Source organism: Crocuta crocuta, unplaced genomic scaffold (genome assembly GCF_008692635.1).
Source record: "Crocuta crocuta isolate KB4526 unplaced genomic scaffold, BGI_CrCroc_1.0 scaffold121, whole genome shotgun sequence".
Lineage (NCBI taxonomy): Eukaryota > Metazoa > Chordata > Mammalia > Carnivora > Hyaenidae > Crocuta > Crocuta crocuta.
This window is the reverse complement of record NW_027528608.1, coordinates 631603-651263: the sequence shown is the minus strand read 5'-3', so window position 1 is coordinate 651263 and position 19661 is coordinate 631603. Positions and strand designations below refer to the sequence as shown.

General features: G+C 47.8%; 1 protein-coding gene across 1 annotated transcript in view; it reads right to left on the bottom strand.

Annotated features, from left to right (window-relative positions):
• The window catches only part of PLEKHF1 (pleckstrin homology and FYVE domain containing 1), a 24030-nt gene that overhangs the window by 2189 nt on the left and 2180 nt on the right, over window positions 1-19661 (bottom strand). The window lies entirely within an intron of this gene.

Here is a 19661-nt window from a genome sequence, read left to right as displayed (position 1 = left end):
GGAGTGGTGGAGGGGGGGTGGGTTGTGGGGGGAATGGTGGTGGGACCATTCTGCCCACCCCTCCCCCAACTCACTGAACCCACCCAGCCAGACAAACCACTCATTACCCTACTGTAACCCAACCAAACACACTCAGGGTCCCAGAAGCCAACTCTTAGACAAGGAGCTTCAGAGAGATGAAGGGGGATTCCCCAGTAAGAGGCATGAGGAAGCCAGCTGGGGATGGGATATGTGGCTGAGCCAGGTTACCACTGTGGGCAGTAGGGGCTCAACTCTCTGGGGAGCTTTGGGATACAGGGTAGGACATGTCTCAATGCTGTTCACCCAAGTTGAGCCCCAACTCCCATCACGGGCTTACAGGGGCCCCAAGGACCTGGCACTTTGGGCCTGCCCCAGGTGGAAGGGTGCAGGTACATGTACCAGGACACTGAGTGCCAGGCAACAGGTGTCTGCATACCTAATCCAGCACTATCTCCCCCATCTGTCAAGCCAAACCATCACAGACCTCCAACCTACTCACTCAGCGGTGAGCTCAGTGTCCCCACTGCCATCATCACAGGTATCATGTGCTCAGTGCTTTCTCTGTGTCAAACATGACTATCTTATTTACTCCTCACATCAATCCTAGGAGGTAGAATCCCCCACTGACAGGAGGGAAACTGAGGCTCTGTCAGTAAGTAGAGGGCCCAGAGCTTGTACCCTGGGAGACAGTGCCTTCCTCCATGGAGTGTGAGGCCCACTCTGTCCTCCTCTGCCAAGCACAAAATGTCGGTGGCCCAGATTTTATGTAGGCCCCTGACCCTACAGACTCATGGCTTTGAAGACCACCCAAATCCTACTGATTCCCCAGGTCAAGCCTCTAGTCCTGGCTTCTCTCTGAGCTATGGGCACTGGTGTCCACCTGCCCATGCGATTTCTCACCCATTCATCTAAGACAGTTCTTGTATTCAACATGACCAACACAAACCCAGCTTTTTCCTACAGCTCTTCTTCTTTTCCATAAACAGAACCATTCACCCTAACCTAGGACTCATCCTTGAATTTCCTCTTTCCTGTACCTTCAGCATTCAACCCATAAGCAAGCTCCACTATTTTTATCTCTCACACTGAGCCAGAGGCTGCCTACCTCTCACCACACAGTTACACCATTGAATCTGGAGCAAGGCACCATCATGCCTGCCTGAAGTAGGCTGTCCCATGTTGCCTCCTTCCTGTGACTCGGCTCTCAGCTCTCATCTCTCTTCAGAAAGGGTCTCTGAAGCTCAGGTAGCTTCTCCCCAAATCCAGGACAAGGTTGGCAAACTATGGCCTGAGGGCCAAATCTGGCCCATGGCCTGTTTTTTGTACATAAAGTTTTATTGGAACACAGTTACTCTCATTCATTTACAATTGTCTGTGGCTGCTTTCATGCTGCCAATGTCAGGGATGACGAGTGGTGACAGAGACCACGGGCTGTATCTGGTCTTTCACACTAAAAGTTTGGTGACCCTTTCTCTAAGATGTTATCCTGTTTCGTTTTTTCTTTACAGGACTTAATATTTTGTCTATCTATCATTAGCTTACGTGTGTCCTATTTCCCTCACTCAGCTGTAAGCTGCATGAGAGTAGGAGCCTTTTCTTGTTTGCTATAGTGTCCCCAGTGCTTGGAACAGTGCTGAGTAGGTGTTTTGTAAGTCGCTAGTGAATGAAAGAACCTTTCCAAAGCTCCCAGAGGGCCCACCATGTGTGAGTCAGCTGTTACTTCTGAAGAGGAAGCAGGTAAGAGCTGATCTCACTGCCAACACCATGTGTACAGGCACACAGAGCATGACCCTGGCCAAGCTGATCACACATGTGGTATTTCTGGGTCACCACACTGCAGTTCTATAAGTCAGACCACTTATGAGAAGCCAGAGCAAGGCCCCGTGTGGAGGCTGAACACGTTGCACAAGACGGGTGCTCGGCCCCCTGAGTCACATACCACCTGCCCCCTTCAGACCACAAGGCATCCTGAGAAGTGCTGCCCACACCACCTTATGAAAGAACAACTATTTTTAGGTTGCTAATCTTGGCTGTGTGTTGCAAATCTAGCTGATTATTGGTGACACCCTGGGGCTGTCCTGCCAGGACTGCTCACTGGGTCCCTGCTGTGGACAACCTGGCAAAATTCCAGAGGCCACCCTCTGGCCCCTGGCCTGCATGCTGGGACCCTGAGATGGGCTGGATGAGGGCTGCACTGGAAAAGCTCAGAGCTCAATAGAGGGAGACCACCAAGACCAGGGACTATTGCACCTGCAGTGGAGACAAGAGAGATGCCTAGCAGCAGGGGAACGGGTCAAATAACCAGGTCCACTCGTACAAGGGAAGACTGTCAGCAGTTACTATGACTCACCCAATCTATGTGGGTCAACATGGAGTGAAAACAGACATCCAGCACTGAGTGGAAAAAGCAACCTGCCGAGTGGTATGTGACACTTATATGCAGATATCACACAGCGTTTCAAAAGTGTTCAAGAACTAGATTTCTGAATAAAGATGGACAGGATGGAACTTCACACTCATGAGGGTGGCTTCTATTAAAAAAATAAAAAAGCCCCCAAACCCCAGGCAAGTATTGGCAAGGATGTGGAGAAGTTGAAACCCCAGCACACTGTTGCTGGAAATGTAAGTTGGTGTAGCACTAAGGAAAAGAGGATGGGGGTTCTTCAAGAAATCAAAAATAGAAATACCACATGATCCAGGAATCCCATTCCTGGGTGGATACCAGAACGAACGAAAACAGGGTCTCCAAGTGGTCGTCACAATAGTCAAGACATGGAAGAACCCAATGTCCATCGACGGACAAATGGCTGAACAGAATGTGCAACAGAATACCATTCTCCCATAGAAAGGAAGGAAATCCTGCTACAACATGGATGGAGCTTGCAGACATTTGTGTTCAGGGAAATAAGCCAGTCACAAAAAGGCAAACATAGTTTGGTTCCACTTACACGAAGCATTGCCATGTAGTAAAATTCATAGAGACAGAAAGTAGAAAAGTGGTTGCCCAGGTTGGGGGGAGGGGAAGGAAGAAGAGTTGTTATTTAATGGGTATAGAGTTTGTTTTGCAAGATGAAAAGAATTCAGGAGATGTTTCACAACAATGGAAATATACTTAATTCCACTGACCTGTACACTTAAAAATGTTAAAGGTTAAAAAAAAAAAATGATGGACCCAAACCAAAGTCAGGAGAAAGTGGCCTGGGGAAGGGTGACCTGGATGTGATGAGGAATGGGGGGGATCAAGTCGGACTTCACCTTTATGATATTTTCTTTCTTTTATTAAAAAAAAAAAAAAGCAGCAGCATAGTGATAAAATCACAAAACCAGCCAATTCCAGGAAGTGGGAAGTTGAGCTTCTTTTTCTTTCTCTAAATTTAAGGTCCTCAAAAAGAAAAGAGGGACAGGACAGTGTCTGCATCAGGAGCTCTGAGCTTACTGGCTGTGGGCTCTGCCCTACAGCATGTGCAGTGGGTCACCTGGCGGGGACCACACAGTGTCAGGGTCCAGGGACACAGGAGAGGCCAGAAGCCCTGAGCAAAGGGTGCTGCCTGTTCCCTCCAAGCACACCTGTGTGTCAGGCTGTCTGGCAGAACTGGATGAAAACCCAATCTTACCACCACAGACTGAGGCTTAACACATTTGGCAGCTGAGGCAGACAGACTTTGTGCCAAGACAGAAGACAGCAGATGGCCCCCACTTGGCCCTGTGGGGTTTGGTGAGTTCTAAGGGGCCAGCCAGGTACCCCCTCTGACCATGCCAGGTAGGGGGCGTGGAGGCAGTGAAGGGAAGCACCCAGGGAGGGGAGAGGTTCAGGCAAAGGAGGGCCTACAACACTGTCTCCTTGTCCCTTGTGGGGGTGTCAGCATGCCTCACGCAAGACCCCCATACTGCTCGTCCCCAGCTGATGACTCACAGACCCTCTCCAGGCCCTCATGGCCCCTGTCTAGCTGCTGGCAACAAAATGTGGCCCAGGGAGGGTGGAGGTGATTGTGAAAGGGATCTGGGCTCTGAGCTGATCCCACACGCTGACTGGGGTATCCAGAAGGCTCGCATGCCCTTCTCTTCCATGAGCCTATAGCGGGTCCCAGGCTGAGTGAGGGGCTGGGCAGACTGTTGTCTCCTGGGGTTCCCTCCATATCTGCCCACCCTTCCCACAACCGTAATGTCACAGCCTGGTTTGACATGGCCTAGACATTTTTCGTGGTAAATATGGCAGCCTTTCACCCAAGCAGATGGGGAATCCTCCTTTTTACTGTTCTCATCAAAGAAGTGAACCTCTCTCCTTTAGGACAGGGCAGCAGAGAGCTGACCCAGTCCTCTTGGGACCTTCCTGCCTCTAGCCTCTGGCCCTGGGATAGTGCCTGTGCTGCCTCTGTACCCAGGGTGCTGACAGAGGGTGGACGCTCCTGAAGGGTCAGTGTCTGACAGCAGGGAAATGAATTGACCTGCCTTTTTTTTTTTGGAAGGTTTGGGAGGGTACCAGGCTCCTGGGCTGGCCCTCTTGAACACAAGTGATCCCACCACCTGAGCTGGGCTGAAGGTGCTCGGTGAACACTGAGGTCTAAGGTACCATGCCCCAAGTGTTGCTGGATGGCCAGGGTTCTGTGCATGACAGGCGAGGTGTCTGTCAAACCTACCTCAACTCTGACCCATTGCTGGCTTTTCTAAATACAGTTCATTGGAACATGGCAACAGAGGCTGGTCGCAAAGCCTAAAATATTTACATTTGGCCCCGTATAGAAAAGGTTTGCAGAACCCTGATCTGTACCACCCCATGCTGCTAAATGCATAATGCACCTACTCCGGGGACTCACCTGACACACGGCTGTGGCCTGAAGGAACTTGTTTTCTCCTTTCCTCCACTCAGAAACAGCCTTTGTGATTTGAGGGAGATCTCTGGGGCCCCACCCTGGGAACCCTGGAAAGCAGGACCTAGGAGGGACACCAGCTCCACCCTTCTGTTAGAGTTACAGTTGGGGACACTGCTTGTAAGAGAGGGAGGTACCCGGCCAAGATTACAGAGAGGGGGGGTTGGATACTGCCCCTTTGGACTATCCTTTGGCTTCTGACTGGGGCCAGGCTGATTCATCACCAGCCCCTCCTTCCCTCCAGCCCCAACCAGGCCCACTGTGCTTCCACACCTCCTTGATTTCACCTTCCAAATATGTACTGTAAGTCCTACCATGTGCCAGACACAGTCCTACTGTGCTTTGCACCAGGTTACAGCGAGGAACTAGGGACAGGTCCTTAGTAATGGACTTCCTGGTGGGGCAGCCAGACTAGTAAGTAAATCAACAGGTAATTTCTGATTCTGAGTGCTAAGTGCCATGAAGAAAAAGGCAGAGAACCTGCCTGGCACAGCAGGGGTGGGGGTGAGTCAAGGCCTGGTGAGGAAGTTAACCTGGCACCAGCCTTAATACTGTGACAGAGTCAGTCATGCGAAGGCTGGAGGAAAGAACGTTCTGGGCCTTGGGAACAGCTCAAGAATCTGACCCATGGAGGAAGGAGTGAGGGGTATGAGGTAAGGTCAAAGGGGCCAGCAGAAGCCAGTCCTGGAGGTCCAGAGGCCAAAATGAGGGTCTGAGTTTTTCTCCAAATACACTGAGGAGAGTGCCATGATCCAAATGTTCTCTCCTTCCAGAAGGGGCCGCCCCTCAGCCTTGTCCAGCCCCGTGCTTCCTGGAGGCCCTTCTTCCGTGAAAAAAAAAAAAAAAAAAAAAAAAGTAATAAGGAAAATAAACCAGAGGTGCCATTAACTAGGAGCTTACGGGTTCACCAGGTACAATAGTAAGCACATTATAAGTCTTATCTCACTTAATCCTCACAAAAGCTCCACTGGGGAAAGTAACACCTCCATCATCAAAATTACTACCCAAGGGCCTAGCTCCAAAAATAACCATGAGCTGCTGAAGGCTCTTGTTCTTGACGGAAGACAGAATCATAAATCCTGAAGTCCAGAGGGCAGGGCCCCCTCCAGATGCCTGATCCTCAGCCCACCCTCCAGCCCCAAGCCAGGGATCCCTTGGGGTGGCCTAGGCAGGTCCCTTAGCTCAGCTGGGCTGCCTCACCTCCTGTTCAGGGGCTGACGGGTGGTGACACAGGCTGAAGTTAAACAGCCCCCAGTGGAAATTGTGTGCCCAGGAATACCCCAGTACTAAGTGGAAACTGTGCCAAGAATGACCCCAGCAAGGATCCTCCCCTCCTTGCTGGCTTTTGACCCTCTGGGGTGAGATAACAGCTCTGCTCAGATTGCAAATGAGTATTTTCTTTGGACTGTGGAGATCAAGTTTCAGAGTGACTCTAAACCTTGGAACCTTTGGAACCTTCATCTTCTCACCTGCAAAAGGGGCTGATGACACCACTCCCCTGCTTAACTCTTCCGTGTTCAGGGAGAGAGAGAGGGAAAGAGATTCCAGCTCATTCCAAGGGTGGGAAGGAATTGCCATCTCTATGGGCCTGCCTCAGTGACTTTCTCTGAAATGGGAGATTAAGCCAGCCATTTCCTTTGACAACTCCTACCAGAAGTCACAAATTCCAACGCTACGGGGGCCAGACTGTTCCTCTGTGAGAGTGGCCAGAGAGGACCTAGGCCACTCGGAAAGCACTGCCACCCTCCCCCACCCCCCCACCCCATGGGACAGTGGTCTCGGTCCACTTGTGCAGACCCCGAAAACCGGGACCAAGAAGTGAGACCACGACGACGGCGTCAGGCCACTTCTCTCCGAACCATCACTGGAAAACGGGCGTGCGGAGATCCCTATCGCCCAACGGGCAGGACCGCTGGCGCCTCCGGATCTCCTCCGCTCACCCGTCGTGCATGCCCGGGGATCTTGCTGTGACCGCCGAGCTCCCTTGCCTGAGCTCACCCCTCTCTCCCTGGAGCCTCTATCCCTGTCCGGCACTCCCAACCAGCAGTACGCGCCCTTCTCCGCGCCTCTGCTCGGGGTCAGGGTCCTAGACGGCCCTGGCCGCGCTCCCGAGCCCCGGAGCCACCTGGACAGGGCGGCCCGGAGAGACTGGAGGCGGCGGNCGGGGCCTGCGCGACCGCTGGCCCTCTCTAGCCGGACACGCCCCCCGCTGCGGCCCGACCAATCGGAGCCCGGGCGCGCAGGGCGGGGGCGGAGCCTGGACGCCTCCCGGGTGCCCTGGAAGGGTGCGCGGGCGGGGTGTCCCGAGCGAGATTCGGCCGGACCCGCGTGAACTTACTTTCTGGAATCTCCTGGGGCTGGTTCTCCAGTCTGAATTCCCCAGTCCTCTGCTACCAGTTTCCCCTGCAGCAAGCCGCACACCGCAGCTCGGCACCCTAGCTGCTCACACCCCGCTGTTTACGCGTCCTCGCTGCGGGCACCCGAACAGTTGGGGGAGGGAGGGGAGCGGCGGAATTATCGTGCAGTGTGCTGCCTCGGGCTGGCCTCCCTGCTGCTAGCTGACACAGTCATCTGCTCTCAGCCACCGATAAATTAATAACCATAATATTAAAAATCAGCAGCATTTAATCTATTTTAAATGTAAACTTTTTTATAGTGGAAACTTTTAAACATACAGTGAGTCCAGTTTAATGGGATCCATGTACTCACCCACCACACGTTCCAACATTACCAGCAGGGACCTCCCCGCCCAGGCCCTCGCGTGCAGCCCAGGACACTGGACAGAAATTCCCAGCCTCACCACTCAGGAGGTCCGTCCTCCCTGGCAGTTTATCTCACACTGGCTTCTTCCTGTTCCTCAAAACCCCAAGACTGTTCCCACCTCAAGGCTGTTAAGCCACTTCTGGACCTTTGCACTTCCCTTGCCTCCAGATCTTCCCATGGCTGCATTTTTGGCGATCAACTCTCAGCTCAAACTGCCATGTCCTCAGAGACTTCCTTGACCACCCAGAGCAGCTTCCTGCCTCCATCCCATCACCCTCAACTAGCTCACCCAGTTTTATTACTTTGTAAAGTATTTCTCCAACCCGAAGGCATTGTATTAGATCACTTGTTTACATGTCCATGGCTGGTCTCTCTCACCTAGGCTGTGAGCCCCATGGGCTGGACTATACTCACTTTCTTCATTCCTTTGTCTCCAGTGCTGAGAACAGAGTTCAGCACTTAGTAGAAACACAGTAAATGTCTGATGCAGTTTGTCTTGCCAAAGAGTGCAGACCCTGGGCACATTGGAGAGGAGCTGGCTCAGGCCCATGCAGAATCTGCGGGCCAGGACCAAGGCAAGAGACAGCAGCAGGAGCCAGACTGGATCTGCCTGGAGGCTGGAGCACGAAGGCGTGAGCTGATCAGTGGTGACCTGGTGACCTGCTCTCCGGGGTGGTGTGCGTGGAGCCTGTGAGGTGAGGAAGTACCTCTCCCAGCCCAAGAGGAGTGAGGCCAGGACCTGGACTAAGAAGGGAAGGGGATGAGGCAGGGAAGGAGAAGGGAAGGAGAGGCCTAAAGAAAGAAGAGGGTGGAGGTGGTAAGCCACCGATGTGGCCTTGGAGAGCCCACATCCCCACCTCCACCACCTTCTCTGCTGTTACCTCCTCAGCAAGGACAGTGTTTACTGAGCGTCTGACAGAAGCTAAGGCCTCATAAACGTATTTAAACATTATAAACTGCATTGCCAACATTTCATATTGAAAGATGTCATATAAAAATCAGGTTTTCACCTTCAGGATTTAGATGGAGCATGTGACCCCGTTCACTGCAGTCCCCCCTCTCTCTGTGGTTCCCCTCTTGCCCCACTTTGCCAATTTATGTGCCTCCAGTTGAATAAGCACTTGAATTGATGAGCCCTGGGGGTATAGGCAGGCCTCCATACAGTACAGAGGAGAAGGAGACAAGACCCACTGATCCCGGAGGCTGACTTATAACCAGGGAGGTGGGTTGTGACATGGAGACACTGGGAAATGCCATCTCAGATGTACACACTGATGGTTGCCAGGGGACAGTGGTGCTGAAGGGGGACTTCGAGGTGAATCTTCAAGGCCATGTTCCATGCCTGCTTCAGCGCCAGGTCCCCACATCCTAGCAAGAAGGGCTTCTTGGGGAAAGTAGGCCCTGCCTAGAGTGAGGTAGCCATGGGAAGGGAGCTGGAAAGCCCTTGAAGGCAGGCTTTCTTGTTTACAACAGCGCCCTGGCACCCAGCACTGCACCTGGCATGGGGCAGGTGTCCAGGAAGGGAGGCCTTTCCCTGGTTCTGCAAAACCAGAGGGAAGAGACACACCCATTAGTCCCGGAGTTGGGAGACCCCAGCTAGCGTTGTCTCATTGCTGGTCCAGGGCCCACTGGGGCCTCAATCTCCTCATCTGTCCATTCTTCCAGCACTGCCATTGTGTGGATCTGGGTGGCATGCTGGGAAATCCCCTGGATGTCGCACAGACTCTGACCAGCTAGTCGTCCACCCCTTCCCAAAAGGGACCAGCTGTGGGTGGAGAGGACCTGGGTGGAGGGCCGTGCTCCTCCAAATACGAGGAAAAACTCGTGACTCAGGGAAAGGCAGAAGTTGACTCAGCCAAGCCACAAGCTGTGGAAAAAATGAGGTCTCCCTGAGGCTTTTTTTGCTCCTCGGGTAAGAAGCCCTTTCTGAGGGAAAGCTGGCTTCCAGACTTCAGAAGCCAGGCTTTCAGGAAACTGCCAAGGCTTATGATTTTCAAGCTAGGAGTTCCGGCAGTCACCTCAGTGGAAAATGCCAGGAATTTATCTCAGATCTTTTTCTCAAGTTTTGCCTAAGTGCCAAGCACTGTATGCTACATACTTCATACTTCATATTAATCTTATCTCTACTCAGGCTGGACCTGCCCTTCCCCACTTTGGGTCTAAGAAAGTGAGGCAGGCACAAAGCATTTAGGGCAAAGTATCAAGACCAACACAAGTGTTGCAGCAAGAGAGACGGAAACAAATGGGGCTGAGTATTAACAGGTGAGGACTCTAGGTAGGAGGTCAGCAGACTTTTTCTGTACAGAGTCAAATAGTAAATATTGTAGTGTCTGTGAGCCAAGATCCCGGCAGGGGTTCTGCTCTGCTGTTGCGCAGTGAGAGCAGCCCTGGACAGTGCGCAGGCCCGTGGGCAGACTTGACCTAGGGACCCTAACGTTTGGCTGTCCTATCAGGTTCCTGTGTTATGAAACATTATTCTCCTTTTTTCTTTAAAAAAAAAAACAACCTTTTTTAATGTTTATTTCTTTTTGAGAGAGAGAGAGAGAGAGAGAGAGAGAGAGAGAGAGCAAGCACAAGCTGGAGAGGGGCAGAGAAAGAGGGAGGCAGAGGACCTGAAGCAGGCTCTGTGCTGAGAGCAGAGAGCCCCATGTGGGGCTCGAACTCATAAACTGTGAGATCATGACCTGAGCTGAAGTGGATGCTCACGCAGACGCCCTTCTCCTTTTGAGTTTCTTTTTAGCTACTTAAAAATATAAAAGCTCACAGGTCATGAAAAAACAGGCCACAGACAAGAGTTTGCAGACCCCTGACTTACAGATGTTCATCATGCCTTTCTTACAACTGTTCTGATGGTTTGAAAATACTCAAACCAGCAGGGCTCCTGGGTGGCCCAGTTAAGCATCTGACTTCAGATCAGGTCATGATCTCACAGTCTGTGGGTTTGAGCCCCACGTCTCGCTCTGGGCCGACAGCTTCAGATTCTGTGTCTCCTTCCTGCTTTCTGTCTCTCTCACTCTCTCTCTCTCTGCCCTTCCCCCACTTGTGCTCTCCCTCTGTCTCAAAAATAAAGAAACTAAAAAAAAAGAAAACAAAGTTGGGGAAACAAGTAAAGGGAAAAAAAGGAAACAGTGGTTGTGCTACTTATAATGGGCAGGTCATGAACTCAACTTCAAATTGGTTCAATTCCCATGATTCTACATGCTGCTTTCTTTATCAGTAATACACATAAAACACCTGAGGCAGAGTCTCAAAGCCATGGAAATGTGGGACATTTGGGGAAAGATTTCTATTTGAATAGTTATGAAGATTGATTTTAAGGGAGGAGACCCTGAAAGGTTTAGAAACTGATTTCATAAGAAACTCTCTCCAGATTGCTGGATTTGGAATTGCTCAAGTATTGGATTTGAAACCACAAAAGAGCATTGGCTTCCCCTCCCCCACATCCCTGCCTCTGCAGCGTCAATATTTATCCCTTTGTGTATGTGTGTGTTTGCCCAGGTGTGACAAGTCTACACATCCTTGTCACGTTTGCAGGCATTATTGTGCCCGCTTCCCATCATTGGTGTCCTCATGAGGCCCTGACCAGACCAAAGGCAAAAATGAGGAAAAATGAGAAGAGAAACAATTGTCCTTTGAAAAATGCTTCAGATGGATAAAATAAATGTTGAATCTAAAGATAATATTCAGAATGATTTAGGCACACCTAGTTTCCAGAATGGGATAACGCAAGAGGCCTCTGACAGCACTGGTGTGACAAAGTTCCCTCTGGGTCATTCATTCAGCAAAGAGTCTTTGGACGCTGTGTCACTGCCGAGCAGTGGAGCCCGAGATGAAGGAGGCTCTACCTTTGCCCTCGGGAGGCTCACAACCAAGCAGGCGGCAGAGCTGTGCAAACACTCATCCATGAGAAGTGAGAGCCGCTCACCCAGGGCAGAGGGCAGAGGTCATCTCAGGTGAGAACTGTCTTCGTTGGATAACACATCTTGGAGCACAGTTTCCGCACCAAGGACTCAGCCTTTGGGGCCTGACTGGCAAAGAATTCTTCATCTGCTGCATTTAAGGCAAGAATGGGAATTTTAGGGACCAGGAGCACGCAAACTAGAGAGAGAAAAAGGCCCAACATGTGTTGTGGGAGAGGGACAAGGGAGGCTCTCTGGCTGGGAAAGCCAAGAAAAGCTTCAAAGGATGGGAGTGGCTGATATTCCATTTGAATTACTTGCTGACCTGCCTAGGATGCCCCACATTGTTGGCCATTCCCCTTGAAAACTTCATGAAATCCATACCTTTATCATTATATCCAATTTGCATGGTGGGCAATGTGGTGACATCTATCACACTGAGAAAGGCACAGATCCTCTGTCCAGCTAGTCCACTCCTAGAAATTTATTCTTAGACATTATTTTGTATTTGTGCAAAAGGATATATGCTCCTATTTATTCATTGCAGCTTTGCTTACAGCAGGGAAATAATGGGATGGCCCAAATATCCATCAACAGGGGGCTAGTTAAATAAATTATGGCACATCCATACAGTGGCCGGGCTTATCACAGTCAAAAGGGAAGAATATCCTGATGTGGAAGGATTTCCAAGATCTATTGAGCAAAAAAAGTAAGGTGGAAAAGTGTGTCTGTATGTGTGAACTCCTGCATGTGTGTGAAAATTATTGCTGGCAGAATTCATGAGAAACTGGTCAGAGTGGTGGCCTCTGGAAGGGCAGATGCGTGGCATGGACCCAGGGGAGGGGGAGTAGCATTTTCTACCCTTGTCTTGTTCCCTCCCACACTGGAAAGATGCACCTGTGCAACCAGCAACCAGATGCCATATTGTGGAAATGGCATTACACAACTCGCCTTGCTCTCTTGGGTCACTCACTCTCCCTAGTCATGAGGATGGCCAAGCAGCCATGTGGAGAGGTCGTGTGGTAAGAGACTGAGGCCCTCCTGCCAACACCAGCACCAGCTTGCCAGCCACGCAAGGGATTGTCCAGTCCTAGGGAAGCCCTGAGGTGGCTGTAGCCCAGATTGACATCTTAACTGCAACCTTCTGAATGACCTTGAGCAGAAACATCCAGCTAAGGCCCTCCCCAACTCCTGACCCACAGAAACCACGTGATTCACTAAGTGTTTATTATTTCAAGCCACCCAATTTTGAGATAATTTGTTATGCAACAACAGATAACTAATACATCCTTTTATTTCTTCTAGATTTTGTACCTTCTGCATTTGTGCATATCCAAATAGTGGTGATGATGATGATAATCATAATTATAACCTAATATACACCATGGACTGTGTGTGCAATAATTCAGGAATATTACCACTGGTGGATATGGGGCAAAGCAGTGGGAACGAGTGTAGGGCAATCAGCCCTGGACTAAGCAGTTCTCCCCATGAGTGGTCAGAGAAGGGGATGATGAGCCTGACTTCCAGGTGTGTGTTGGGGGTAAGGGATGGTACCTGTGCAGGGCATGGATAGCCCATAGGTGCAAAGGTTTCATACTAGCTGCCTGCAGGCTCACAGGCCCTCTCTGTTTGGCCAGTGCACTGAATTTTAAAATCTGAACTTGACACCCACCAGAATTTCTAAAATTATAAATGTTGACAATGTCAAATGTTTGCAAAGATATAGACTAAGTGTGTTCTGGAGGGAGTATAACTTGATATAACCACTTTGGAAAACCATCTGGAAAACCATCTACAACCACTTTGGAAAGCTCTACTGAGCTCAATATATGCTGTCCCATGGCCTAGAAATGCTGCTCCTAAGTGTATATCCAAGAGAAATGAAGGCATGTGCCCACCAAAGTAAATGTGCAAGAATGTTAGAAAAATGTTATTTATAATAACAAATTAAGCAAAGCCAAGGAGGGATTCATTGAAACCTCCGATCCCCAACCAATCAGCCAGGAGCACAGGTGACAGCCTGGACCCGTGCCTGGTGTCTGCAGTGGGAGGGGTGATCTTGTCGGACTGAGCCCTCACGCCATGGGATCTGATGCTGTCTATGGCTAGACGGTGTCCGAATTGAGTAAAATTGTGGGACACGGGGCTAGTGTCTGAGAATTTCTTGGGTGTGTCAGGGAGAAAGACACATACTGGAACTGGGTGCAGAATGTTGATGCCCCTCCTCCTCCTGCTCAGGGGTCATGGTAGACTGTCTTTCTCAATTCACCCCTTCCATGCCAAGGCTCTACTTCCTGAGGGCTGCTCCCAGCCAATGTCTGCGTGTGCAGGGTCCTGGTAATGATCTGTTCCTGTGAGATGGGGACCCTGGGCAACGTCTTAGTGGGTCTGCCATAACAGATTATAGACAGGGGATCTTAAACAATAAAAATTTATTTCTGACCCTCCTGGAGGCTGGAAGTCTGAGATCCCAGCATCAGCACTCTTCTCGGTTGTAGACAGTCTTTTCCTGTGTCCTCACACAGGGGAGAGAGTGAGCTTGCTAGCTCTCTGACCTCTTCCCATAAGGGCCCGAAGCCCATTCCTGAGGGCCCCTGCCCTTGCGGCCTGTGTACCCCCCAAAGGACCAAATCCCATCCCACTGGGGTTAGGTCTCCACATAGGAATTTTAGAGGGGCCACACTCAGTTCCCGACAGGCGGCCTTGGCTGGGGTTTTCCCTATTGGCCTGACCCAGGCTCTCCTGGAACTGCTCTGCAATCTGAGACTCTCTACCCAGCTCTTCCAGCTCCCACTCTTTGTCCAGGTGTCTCAGGGCAGAGTAGCCCATAGGCTCTCCCCACCTTTTCTGGAAACCTCTTCTTTATCCTTCTCTGGTCTTCCCTCCAGTTCATGCATTTGCATGTCTGCTCCTGTCTCGCTGTCTGCTTCCTGGAAGGATGTACTGGTGGTACTGCCGGCACCAGAGACCCCAGACTCCAGACATCCTGCCTCTGCTCTGCCCTCCCTTTATCGCCTGTTTCCCAAACCCTTAGCTCTCTCCTCTTCAGCTGAGGTGACTGAAGAGCTTTGATTCACCCTCTCTTCACATCTTAAAAAATTTTTTAGTTTCAATTAAAAGAAATAGAAAATTTCCCTTTTAGTTTTTAATTAATTTCTTAATGTTTATTTTTAAGAGAGAGAAAGAGAGATTGATCAGGAGTGGGGGAGGGGCAGAGAGAGAGGGAGACACAGAATCTGCAAAGCAAGCTCCAGGGTCTGAGCTGTCAGCACAGAGCCTGACATGGGGCTTGAATCCCCCAGCCATGAGATCATGACCTGAGCCGAAGTTGGACACTCAACCGACTGAGCCACCCAGGTGCCTCCTTTATTTATTTATTTTTTAACTCTAATATTATTTTTAATTGAGATATTATTGACATTGAATATTATGTTAGTTTCCAGTATACAATAGAGTAAGTCCGTATTTGTATATATTATGATCACCACAAAAAATCCTGCCTGTTTATTTTTGCTTTTGTTGCTTTTGCTTTTTGTGTCAGAAACAAAAAATCATCAGCGAGACCGATGTCAGGGAGCTTAGCACCTGTTTCCTTCTAGGACTTTGATGGTTTCAGGTCTCATGTTCAAGTCCTTATTGTGTTTTGAATTAATTTTTGTACATAGTGTAAGATAGTGATCCAGTTTCATTCTTTTGCATGTGGCCGTCTGGTTTTCCTACATCATTTATTAAAGAGACTGCCTTTTCCCCATTGCATGTTCGTGGCTCCTTTGTTGTAAATTAATTGGTCATATATATGCGGGCTTATTACTGCACTCTTGATTCTGTTCCACTGATCTATGTGTCTGTTCTTATGCCAATACCATACTCTTTTGATGACTATAGTTTGTATAGTTTAAAATCTGGGAGTGTGATGCCCCAACTTTGTTCTTCTTTTTCAAGATTGTGTTGGCTATTGGAAGTTTTCTTGAAACAGAAAACTCATCATCTCTTTCATGATGCATTCTTTTTTTTTAATTTTTAATGTTTTTATTTATTTCTAGGAGAGAGAGAGAGAGAGCATGAGCAGGGAAGGGTCAGAGGGAGAGGGAGACACAAACTCTGAAACAGGCTCCAGGCCCTGAGCTGGCAGTCAGCACAGAGCCCGACGTGGGGCTCGAACCCATGAACCGTGAGATCATGACCTAAGCGAAAGTCAGACACTTAACCGACTAAGCCACCCAGGCGCCCCTTTCATGATGCATTCTATTCCTGTTTCTTGAGACAAACTGCAGCAGCATCTTCAAAAAATGCCTCACCAAACCTCCCTGCTTAGATTCCATAAAGAGGATGAGGAAAAACAGTGTTTTTAACAAATGGTGCTGGAATAACTAGATGTCCATATGCAAAAAATATGAACTTCTAGATAGATCTCACGTTTTATCCAAAAATTTACTAACGATGGATTGGTGACTGAAATGTAAGACACTCAAGTATAATCGTTTTAGAAGAAAACATTAGGGAAAATCTTTGAACTTGGGTCAAGGAAAGAGTCTTTAGATAGTCACCAAAAGCATGATCCAGAAAGGAAAAAAAGGTAAAATTGGACTTTATTAAAATTAAGCTTTTGTTCTGTGAGATACACTTTTAAAATAAAAAGAAAACTGACAGGATAGGGGTATATATTTTCAAATCACATATCTGACAAACAGATACATATTCATATATATTCTTTTTATATAATATATAAGGAATTCCCAAAACTGAACAAAAAGGAAATAAACTGTTCAATTTAAAAATAGTCAAAATATCCCAGTAGATACTTTACCAAAAAAGATATATCGATGACAAATAAACCCGTAGGAAATGATCAATATCATTAGACATTAGGGAAATGCAAATTAAAATTATAATGAGATACCACTACACACCTATTTGAATGGCTATTAAAACCAAACCAAAACAAAAAATGATAATACCAGGTGCTGGTGAGGATGTAGATCAACTAAAACTCTAACACATTGCAAAATGGTACAACCATTGGAGAAGTAGTTTGACAATGTCTGAAGAAGTTGAACATATTCTCACCATATGGCCCAGCAACCTCACTTGTACTTACTCAGGAGAAATAAAGACTTTTGTTCACACCAAACCTGTTAACAAATGCATATAACAGCTTTACTCATAAAAACCAAAAATTGGAAATGGCCCAAATGTCCTTCAAGTGCTGAGTGGATGAACAAAGTATGTATATTCATACAGTGAAATGAAAAGGAACTCAGTCCTAATAAGGAACAAACCACTACAGACCCAGTAACAAGGATGGATCTCAAACGCATTCTGCTAGAAGAATTCCAGACTCAGAGGCTCCATACTGCATGTTCCAATTTAAATGACATTCTGAAAAGGCAAAACTATAAGATGGAGAACATACCAGCATTGTTTCAGGTTAGGTGTGGGGTTACTACACAGGAGCAAAATGAGGGTAACTTTTGGGGTGATGGAAGCGCTTGTGTATTCTGATTGTGCTAGTGGTTGCACTGTACACATTTGCCAAAACACATGGAACCTAAAAGAACGTGAATTTAAAAATGAAAACAAATATTAGTCAAATGCATAATTACGTAATCTGTAATGTAGAATCTCCTAACACGTAGGGTATTTCCTACATTTGTTCTTCATATGGTTGCCAATTACATTGGAATTTGTCTGTGTTGCAAAAGCTTAATGTATTAGATTTTAAAAAATGGCCAAGTCTGGGATTAGGGGTTTGGTGGCCATCTAGGTATTAAAGAAAATCATTCTGGAATAGACACTTTTCCAAAGAAGACATCCAGACAGCTAACAGAAGACACATGAAAAGATGCTCAACATCACTCATCATCAGGGAAATCAAATCAAAACCACAATGAGATACTACCTCACACCAGTCAGAATGATTAAAATTAACAACTCAGGCAACAACAGATGTTGGCAAGGATGTGGAAAAAGAGGAACCCTTTTGCATTGCTGATGGGAATGCAAACTGGTGCAGCGACTCTGGAAAACAGTACAGAGGTTCCTTAGAAAATGAAAAGTAAAACTACCCTATGACCCAGGAATTGCACTACTAGGTATTTATCCAAAGGATACAGGTATGCTGTTTCAAAGGGGCACATGCACCAATGTTATAGCAGCACTATCAAGAATAGTGAAAGTACAGGAAGAGCCCAAATGTCCACTGATGGATGAATGGGTAAAGAAGATATGGTATGTATACACACACACACACACACACACAGACACACACACACACTGGAGTATTACTTGGCAATCAAAAAGAGTGAGATCTTGTCATTTGCAACTATGTGGATGGAACTAGAGGGTATTATGCTAAACAAAATGAGTCAGAGAAAGACAAATATCATATGACTTCACTCATGTGGAATTTAAGATACAAAACAGATGAACATAAGGGAAGCAAAAATAATATGAAATGAGGGAGTGGGACAAGACATAAGAGATTCTTAAATATAGAGAACAAACCGAGGGTTGCTGGAGGGGTTGTGGGTAGGGGGATGGGCTAAGTGGGCAAGGGGCATTAGGGAAGACACTTGTTGGGATGAGCACTGGGTGTTATATGTAGGGGATGAATCACTGCTTTCTACTCTTGAAATCATTATCGCTCTGTATGCTAACTAACTTGGATGTAAATCTAAAAAATAAAATAAAATAAAACAAATGAAATAAACAAATAATTACTTTAAACTAAAAAAAAAAGAAAATCATGCTGGAAAACTTGCAAGTTACCTATTGTTAGAGAGCAGTAAAAAAAAAAAAAAGAAGAAAGCACGCTCAACTTTCCATTGTCAAGAGTTCTTTCCCTAAATGCATTAGGTAAAGGTCTTTCTTACATTGTGCTAGGAATTCTTCAGCCCATTTCCTGACTGGGAGGCCAGAGTCAGAACTTCCCCTCCCCTTTCCAAAGTCAACAAGTGGGAATTTCCCAAGAGCCACAGTTTCCCTCACCCAAACCTTAATAATCAGAGCTCTGAATAAATTTTTAAAAAATCAGCAAAATCAAAGACGTACAATAACAACAAAACACAAAATCTCCCACACCAGATGAAATAAAATAGAGCTAGAAAGAAACAAATAAAACAAAACCAATCTAGGCCTAGAAACGGCCTTACAAAGGCCCCCGGGGAAAATATCGTGCCAAAAATCTTTCTAAAGGGGCAACTGGAGTTAAGAGAAACAAGATTTCTGAAATGAGCTTCGTTCTTAATGCTGCCCTGACCCCTCACCCCACCCCTGACGCTGCAGTGGGGAGAGAGGGAGAAGACAGAATCCTGTGGGGACAGCTCAGTAATACCTTCCAATCAGAGACAAATAGATGGAGGTCAGGAGCTGCTTTGGGAAGAGACGTGGAAACTATTAGTGGCTTTCCTGTCCCCATGGTCCCCAGGGTCTTACAGAGGCGGGTCAAACCACCTGGCCCTGTGTTGATTTTTCCTGGCTGGGGAGCACAGCTAGAGACAGAAGACAGAACAATCATGTCACCATTGCTCTAATTTTCTCCAGCCACAAATTCCATAGGGATTCAGGAAATGGATGGCTGCTTCTGGGTTTGACAAAATGTAGGAATGTCTTCCCAGTTAGAGCCGCACTGTGCTTTGATTTCCTTTGATTGCAATGAAACAACAAACAAAACAAAGCAAAACAAAAAAAAACCAATTCTAGACCCCAAAGGCAAAGACCCTTCTTATTTCCCATCAAAGTCACTACTAAGCTGTACCCAGGACCCATGTCCCCTTCTCCTGCTGACGTGTTCATCAGGGTATTTCATCATCCCAACTGCTTTGCCATCCAGAGTAGGCATTGCCTTTTTGGTACCCAAGGGTTTTGTCTGGAGCCTATGGCCAGGCCCCTGCAGGAACTATGGGGCAACCAAATGTCCACCAAATGGAGACACACTGACCCCTCTCCTAAGCTCCCTCTCACAGGCTATAACAGCTCACAGGGCTGTCCTGAAAGTCTGGTATTAGTAGGAGAAAGTACAGAGAACTTGAAACAGCCAGCGTCATAAGGGCCCTTTAAAGAGTATGTGTGAGTGTACATGTGTTAACAAAACTTTAAAATATTTACT